Genomic DNA, 7,085 nt, shown 5'->3' with positions numbered 1-7,085 from the left:
TTAAGTTGTAGCTTACTGTCATAGTCCCCTGTAGCTCAGTTGGTAGAGCATGGCGCTTGGCTTAGTTAAGTTGTAGCTAGCTTACTGTCATAGTCCCCTGTAGCTCAGTTGGTAGAGCATGGCGCTTGGCTTAGTTAAGTTGTAGCTAGCTTACTGTCATAGTCCCCTGTAGCTCAGTTGGTAGAGCATGGCGCTTGGCTTAGTTAAGTTGTAGCTAGCTTACTGTCATAGTCCCCTGTAGCTCAGTTGGTAGAGCATGGCGCTTGGCTTAGTTAAGTTGTAGCTAGCTTACTGTCATAGTCCCCTGTAGCTCAGTTGGTAGAGCAGGGCGCTTGGCTTAGTTAAGTTGTAGCTAGCTTACTGTCATAGTCCCCTGTAGCTCAGTTGGTAGAGCATGGCGCTTGGCTTAGTTAAGTTGTAGCTAGCTTACTGTCATAGTCCCCTGTAGCTCAGTTGGTAGAGCATGGCGCTTGGCTTAGTTAAGTTGTAGCTAGCTTACTGTCATAGTCCCCTGTAGCTCAGTTGGTAGAGCAGGGCGCTTGGCTTAGTTAAGTTGTAGCTTACTGTCATAGTCCCCTGTAGCTCAGTTGGTAGAGCATGGCGCTTGGCTTAGTTAAGTTGTAGCTAGCTTACTGTCATAGTCCCCTGTAGCTCAGTTGGTAGAGCATGGCGCTTGGCTTAGTTAAGTTGTAGCTAGCTTACTGTCATAGTCCCCTGTAGCTCAGTTGGTAGAGCAGGGCGCTTGGCTTAGTTAAGTTGTAGCTTACTGTCATAGTCCCCTGTAGCTCAGTTGGTAGAGCATGGCGCTTGGCTTAGTTAAGTTGTAGCTAGCTTACTGTCATAGTCCCCTGTAGCTCAGTTGGTAGAGCATGGCGCTTGGCTTAGTTAAGTTGTAGCTAGCTTACTGTCATAGTCCCCTGTAGCTCAGTTGGTAGAGCATGGCGCTTGGCTTAGTTAAGTTGTAGCTAGCTTACTGTCATAGTCCCCTGTAGCTCAGTTGGTAGAGCATGGCGCTTGGCTTAGTTAAGTTGTAGCTAGCTTACTGTCATAGTCCCCTGTAGCTCAGTTGGTAGAGCAGGGCGCTTGGCTTAGTTAAGTTGTAGCTAGCTTACTGTCATAGTCCCCTGTAGCTCAGTTGGTAGAGCATGGCGCTTGGCTTAGTTAAGTTGTAGCTAGCTTACTGTCATAGTCCCCTGTAGCTCAGTTGGTAGAGCAGGGCGCTTGGCTTAGTTAAGTTGTAGCTAGCTTACTGTCATAGTCCCCTGTAGCTCAGTTGGTAGCGCATGGCGCTTGGCTTAGTTAAGTTGTAGCTAGCTTACTGTCATAGTCCCCTGTAGCTCAGTTGGTAGCGCATGGCGCTTGGCTTAGTTAAGTTGTAGCTAGCTTACTGTCATAGTCCCCTGTAGCTCAGTTGGTAGAGCATGGCGCTTGGCTTAGTTAAGTTGTAGCTAGCTTACTGTCATAGTCCCCTGTAGCTCAGTTGGTAGAGCAGGGCGCTTGGCTTAGTTAAGTTGTAGCTAGCTTACTGTCATAGTCCCCTGTAGCTCAGTTGGTAGAGCAGGGCGCTTGGCTTAGTTAAGTTGTAGCTAGCTTACTGTCATAGTCCCCTGTAGCCCAGTTGGTAGAGCATGGCGCTTGGCTTAGTTAAGTTGTAGCTAGCTTACTGTCATAGTCCCCTGTAGCCCAGTTGGTAGAGCAGGGCGCTTGGCTTAGTTAAGTTGTAGCTAGCTTACTGTCATAGTCCCCTGTAGCTCAGTTGGTAGAGCAGGGCGCTTGGCTTAGTTAAGTTGTAGCTAGCTTACTGTCATAGTCCCCTGTAGCTCAGTTGGTAGAGCATGGCGCTTGGCTTAGTTAAGTTGTAGCTAGCTTACTGTCATAGTCCCCTGTAGCTCAGTTGGTAGAGCATGGCGCTTGCAACGCCAGGGTTGTGGGTTCGTTTCCCACGGGGGGGCCAGCATGAAAATGTATGCACTCACTAAATGTAAGTCGCTCTGGGTAAGAGCGTCTGCTAAATGACGTAAATGTAATAGCTACTGTAGTTAGCTAGCTCTACCTTACTGACATATAAACGGATTGCTTGGCTTGTTTAATTACCCTCAAGTTATTCATGCTGCTCCAACAATAAGAGGGAATGTTACCGGAAAATCAGTTGGTAGATTAGCATGTTAGTTTATCCGCGATCGCTACATTGTAACGCAGCTGAATCTACTAACATTACACAGACTCGCGGCAGGACAGGCAGCGCAGCTGCTTCATGAAAACTAATTTTAGCTACTACAGTATCTAGCTAGATAGCTTTTGGTGGAAGCGTTCAGTATTGTGTGTGTGTGTGTGCAGCACAAGGTAACTGGTTGGTTAGCAGCATCCCATTTTATATATATATATACAGTGGGGAAAATAAGTATTTAGTCAGCCACCAATTGTGCAAGTTCTCCCACTTAAAAAGATGAGAGAGGCCTGTAATTTTCATCATAGCTACACGTCAACTATGACAGACAAAATTAGAAAAAAAAATCCAGAAATTCACATTGTAGGATTTTTAATGCATTTATTTGCAAATTATGGTGGAAAATAAGTATTTGGTCAATAACAAAAGTTTCTCAATACTTTGTTATATACCCTTTGTTGGCAATGACACAGGTCAAACGTTTTCTGTAAGTCTTCACAAGGTTTTCACACACTGTTGCTGGTATTTTGGCCCATTCCTCCATGCAGATCTCCTCTAGGGCAGTGATGTTTTGGGTCTGTCGCTGGGCAACACAGACTTTCAACTCCCTCCAAAGATTTTCTATGGGGTTGAGATCTGGAGACTGGCTAGGCCACTCCAGGACCTTGAAATGCTTCTTACGAAGCCACTCCTTCGTTGCCCGGGCGGTGTGTTTGGGATCATTGTCATGCTGAAAGACCCAGCCACGTTTCATCTTCAATGCCCTTGCTGATGGAAGGAGGTTTTCACTCAAAATCTCACGATACATGACCCCATTCATTCTTTCCTTTACACGGATCAGTCGTCCTGGTCCCTTTGCAGAAAAACAGCCCCAAAGCATGATGTTTCCACCCCATGCTTCACAGTAGGTATGGTGTTCTTTGGATGCAACTCAGCATTCTTTGTCCTCCAAACACGACGAGTTGAGTTTTTACCAAAAAGTTCTATTTTGGTTTCATCTAACCATATGACATTCTCCCAATCCTCTTCTGGATCATCCAAATGCACTCTAGCAAACTTCAGACGGGCCTGGACATGTACTGGCTTAAGCAGGGGGACACGTCTGGCACTGCAGGATTTGAGTCCCTGGCGGCGTAGTGTGTTACTGATGGTAGGCTTTGTTACTTTGGTCCCAGCTCTCTGCAGGTCATTCACTAGGTCCCCCCGTGTGGTTCTGGGATTTTTGCTCACCGTTCTTGTGATCATTTTGACCCCACGGGGTGAGATCTTGCGTGGAGCCCCAGATCGAGGGAGATTATCAGTCGTCTTGTATGTCTTCCATTTCCTAATAATTGCTCCCACAGTTGATTTATTCAAACCAAGCTGCTTACCTATTGCAGATTCAGTCTTCCCAGCCTGGTGCAGGTCTACAATTTTGTTTCTGGTGTCCTTTGACAGCTCTTTGGTCTTGGCCATAGTGGAGTTTGGAGTGTGACTGTTTGAGGTTGTGGACAGGTTTCTTTTATACTGATAAAAGTTCAAACAGGTGCCATTAATACAGGTAACGAGTGGAGGACAGAGGAGCCTCTTAAAGAAGAAGTTACAGGTCTGTGAGAGCCAGAAATCTTGCTTGTTTGTAGGTGACCAAATACTTATTTTCCACCATAATTTGCAAATAAATTCATTAAAAATCCTACAATGTCATTTCCTGGATTTTTTTTCCTCAATTTGTCTGTCATAGTTGACGTGTACCTATGATGAAAATTACAGGCCTCTCTCATCTTTTTAAGTGGGAGAACTTGCACAATTGGTGGCTGACTAAATACTTTTTTCCCCACTGTATATATATATATGAAGTGTGAATGGCTCAGCTAGCAAGCTAACGTTGGGCAAATTTAAGCTAGCTTTCATGCACATTGTCAATCCAAATACTGCTTGTTGAAGTACAAAAACTCCTTAGCTAGATGTAAAATAGTGTGAATAAGACTTCCTCACCACAAACACGTCAACATTATGGACAGATTTATTGTTTTATCTTTGATTAATTCAATTTTGAGGATGAAACAGGGTTCAGCAGACCATGTCACCATGGTAACATGTTCTAATGTTAGACAGCACATTGTAGCAGGACTACTTTTCTATCTATCCCATCATCCTTTGTGAGATACGAGACAGATCAGTGCAGGCGGATTCGACGCGCTATCTGATGTAAGACAATGAGCCTGTCGGTCATCTCTGCTTTTCAGTTTTTCCTACTGACCTGCTCTTTCTCTCTCTCTCTCTCTCTCTCTCTCTCTCTCTCTCTCTCTCACTCCCGCCCTTTTCATCATTCATCTCTTTTACTCCCTCTCTCCAATCCCCTCTCCTTTTCGTTCTCCAGGAAAAGAAGGAGAATAGAGGAAGATGTTTTATTGTGCTCATGTTAATTTCCGACAGACTAAGGAGGAGACTCCAGAATCTCAGAGATCGTTGGGATAACCATGTCTCTCTCTCCGTCGCGTCGCAAGCGGAAACGCAACACAACCACAGAACACTCTTTCAGTCTCTGTTTCCTGTTTACCCAGAATGCACACTGTCCAATGGCGAGTCGCTCCTCCTCCACTTCTCCTTCTTCTTCTCTTGTCATCCTTTCCCAATGTTTCTACTTCCTGTCTCCCAGTGATATCCATAGAAACCGAGGGCTGCTACAAAAAATGCATTATACAGAATAAAAGCAACACAAAAAAGCAATCTAACCAACAAACGGATTAGTTTACGACATACATTTAGATATCTGTTATTTAAAGAAACAGCTTTGTGTGATGCTTTAAGAAGAATCTTCATCTAGCATTTAGAAAAATATGGTTAAGAAAAACGTCCAAAGATAACGAGAAAACTGTCCAAATCATCATTACCCACCAAGAAAAGTTGGAAATAGAATTCTAAACTGTATAAGGCTGTTTAGTTAACTGTGCTAAATGATTTAAGCAGGTATAAGCAGTCAATCGATCAATCAATACATCATGATCAGATCATATAAGGTATCAATATCAATCAATCAACCAATCAATAATAATCAGATCATATAAGGTATCAATATCAATCAATCATGATCAGATCAATATACAGTGTATCAGAGATAAATAAACAAAGGGAAAAAGGGAGAGGGAGAAACAGACAGAGGAAGAGAGAGAAACAGACAGAGAGGAGAGAGAGAAACAGACAGAGAGGAGAGAGAGAGAAACAGACAGAGAGGAGAGATAGAGAAACAGACAGAGGAGAGAGAGAGAAACAGACAGAGGAGAGAGAGAAACAGACAGAGAGGAAGAGAGAGAAACAGACAGAGGAGAGAGAGAAACAGACAGAGAGGAAGAGAGAGAGACAGAGAGAGAAACAGACAGAGAGGAAGAGAGAGAAACAGACAGAGGAGAGATAGAGAAACAGACAGAGAGGAAGAGAGAGAAACAGACAGAGGAGAGAGAGAAACAGACAGAGAGGAAGAGAGAGAGACAGAGAGAGAAACAGACAGAGAGGAAGAGAGAGAAACAGAGGAAGAGAGAGAGAGAGACAGAGAGGAGAGAGGAAGAGAGAGAGAAACAGACAGAGAGGAAGAGAGAGAGAGAGAGACAGAGAGGAAGAGAGAGAAACAGACAGAGGAAGAGAGAGAGAGAGACAGAGAGGAGAGAGGAAGAGAGAGAGAAACAGACAGAGAGGAAGAGAGAGGAAGAGACAGAGGAAGAGAGAGAGAAACAGACAGAGAGGAGAGAGAGGAAGAGAGAGAGGAGAGAGAGGAAGAGAGAGAGGAGAGAGAGGGAGAGAGAAACAGACAGAGGAAGAGAGAGAGAAACAGACAGAGAGGAGAGAGAGGAAGAGAGAAACAGAGAGGAAGTGAGAGAAACAGACAGAGAGGAAGAGAGAGAGAGACAGACAGAGAGGAAGAGAGAGAGAAACAGACAGAGAGGGATAGAGAGTTAAAGAGAGAGAATTACAAAATGGTAGCTTTCCGCAGGAGCAGTAACAGCTGCCTTATACTTTTTATTACGTAAAGAAGAAATACATTCATCTCTTGTAGTAGGTCTGTATGCTAGATATGGATGCATCCCATATGGCACCCTATTCCCTATATAGTGCACGTAATTCCACTTCCTGTGGCCCAGTATCCATGGAAACCAAGAGCTGTATCCATGGAAACCAAGTGCTGCTACAAAAAAAAAAAAGCTACCAAACCAACAAATGAAAAGCTTGTTGTGACTATATAGGAAACAGGCTGTCATCTGAGACCCAACCCATGGTATATGGGGACAGACTGGGCTATAAGGACGTCTCGGAGGTTTTGCTACCACAGCACATCGGTCATAGAATGATTGGGTTGAGGTACAGGGAGATTCGATGACAGTCGGCCGGTCGGTCCGTATTGTGCCGTTGTGATTTGGCAAACTAGAACTCAACTGGGGAAGGGGAAGGAGGAACTGGGGGGATTGGGGGAGGGACAAGGAAAGGACAGAGAGAGGAATTGTGGGTATAAAGGACGTTTTTAGAGTTTAGTCAAGAGTCGTTTTCTGATTTTGAACAGTGCAGTAATCATCCACATTAGGGACTTGAAGACATTCATTAGAGTTTGGTTGGATTTCAAAATCAAAAACGTACTGCAGGTTGGATCAGTTTGGAGCTGGTCTCTCAAAGTCTCAAAGAAGTTTTCAAATCCCCTTGGTAGAAACAAACAAACTAGCTAACTAACTAACAAGACATATTTTTATGCAAATATAGAGCTTTTTCTCTTTCTTCTGTACAAGATCATCCCCCTCTTATAGTTTCAGAATAAAAGTCCCCTCTGTAATACGTCAAAGGAACGTTTCAGATTAAGAGTCTGTTAGTGGAGGAAAATAGTGTTCCTTTAGGAAGAGAGAAAGAGCAAGTCCTCTGGTAAAAAGAAGAGATCAAAATGTCTGTCTTCATCGAG

This window comes from Coregonus lavaretus, assembly GCF_964263955.1.
Source record: "Coregonus lavaretus genome assembly, contig: HAP1_SCAFFOLD_2704, whole genome shotgun sequence".
Lineage (NCBI taxonomy): Eukaryota > Metazoa > Chordata > Actinopteri > Salmoniformes > Salmonidae > Coregonus > Coregonus lavaretus.
The sequence above is the reverse complement of the archived record's forward strand: the minus strand, read 5'-3'. Positions refer to the sequence as shown.